General features: G+C 43.9%; 1 pseudogene; it reads right to left on the bottom strand.

Moving 5' to 3' along the window:
* Positions 1–1,159, bottom strand: LOC149246781 (geranylgeranyl pyrophosphate synthase 7, chloroplastic-like; annotated as a pseudogene).
* Between the last annotated feature and the right edge of the window lie 352 nt (positions 1,160–1,511).

Below are 1,511 nucleotides of genomic sequence, written 5' to 3'. Positions count from 1 at the left end.
GTTTAGCAGATGCAATAACACATAGAGATTCAATAACGCTTTTCATTTCTCCCTGTATGCAATGTAATCTGCAATACCCAACAAAGGTGCAACCCTCGTTGGATCGACACATGATAGCTCCTCCTTACCTTTCTTCACCAATTCAACAGTAAACTCCTTTGCTTTCTCCAAACCCATGAGCTTGGGATAAGTGGCCTTGTCACATAACAAATCCTTTCCTGCTGTCTTCCCAATTTCTTCCGACGATTTTGTGACACCAAGTATGTCATCCACAACCTGATACAGAAGTCCCACGTGACGGGTAAACCTTCGAATTCTCTCAATTTCATTCTCGGACGCACCACCAATGATGGCCCCACACACAGCCGAGCACTCGAGTAGCACTGCAGTCTTATGAACATGAATCCATTCCAGAGTCTCAAGATCAACCGAAGCGTCCCGCTCGCTCGCGAGATCTACAACCTGGCCACCCATAATCCCTTCAGACCCTGATGCTCTACCCACTTCACATATCACCCTCAAAATCCGATCACTCCCCACCGTTTTGCTCGTGGACACTGCAATGTGCTCAAAGGCAAATCAAAGAAGTGCATCCCCTGCAACAAGAGCAGTGCCTTCCCCGAAGACCTTATGGTTTGTGGGTTTACCTCTGCGCAAATCATCATTGTCCATGCAAGGCAAGTCATCATGCATCAAAGACATTGTCTGGATCATCTCCATTGCACACGCAGTTGGCATGGCGAGCTCCTCGGTCCCTCCCACAAGCTCACAAGCTGCAATGCAAAGAACAGGACGAATCCGTTTTCCTCCTGCAACAAAAGAATACCTCATGGATTCATATATTTTCTTGGGATGACTCAGTGGGATAGCCTTATCCAGAGCCTCATTCACTGCCAGTGCCTTGGAAAGGATGTACTCCTTGAAATCAAATTCAACGAAATCTGTGTTTGATGGTCTAACTGATGATACGACCAGATGTCTATATGACAAAAGCCCACGAGCAGCCAGATGGTCGCCAATAGAAGTCCCTGATGAGTTTGAAACTCCATGAAAACGTTTTATGGGAATCGAAACTCTCCTCAGATTACTTTCTTTGAGAAGCAATATTCATAAAATACAGGCCATGGCAGCTAGCTGTTGCCATACTGCTGTAAGCCATGAGATGCTATTATAAATTACTGCAACGAAAAACAGAGATTGAAAACAGGTCAGTAGATGCAACAGAAGAATAAATGCATATGAATTCAAAGAAGTTTGTACTATTGAAAATTTGAACTTTATTACTGACATGTATGAGGGACAAGAATGATCATATTACTACACGAACATACTCAAATTTTTCCAGTACCTGACAGTGAAGAAGAACTGGGTTGCGTGCTTGTTGGGGAGCATGCATGAATTTCCTTTAAAGAGTGTTTGGACCATAATGCCCATCACAAACGACAAAGGTTACAGATGCCGATTAGAAATGTCTGTGCACAAAATTCTCTTGGGAAGAAATTGTTGCCCAA

Source organism: Pinus tabuliformis, chromosome 7 (assembly GCF_031772625.1).
Source record: "Pinus tabuliformis cultivar Carrire ecotype Pingquan chromosome 7, CPIR1, whole genome shotgun sequence".
NCBI lineage: Eukaryota > Viridiplantae > Streptophyta > Pinopsida > Pinales > Pinaceae > Pinus > Pinus tabuliformis.
This window is presented reverse-complemented; position numbering and strand designations above follow the sequence as displayed.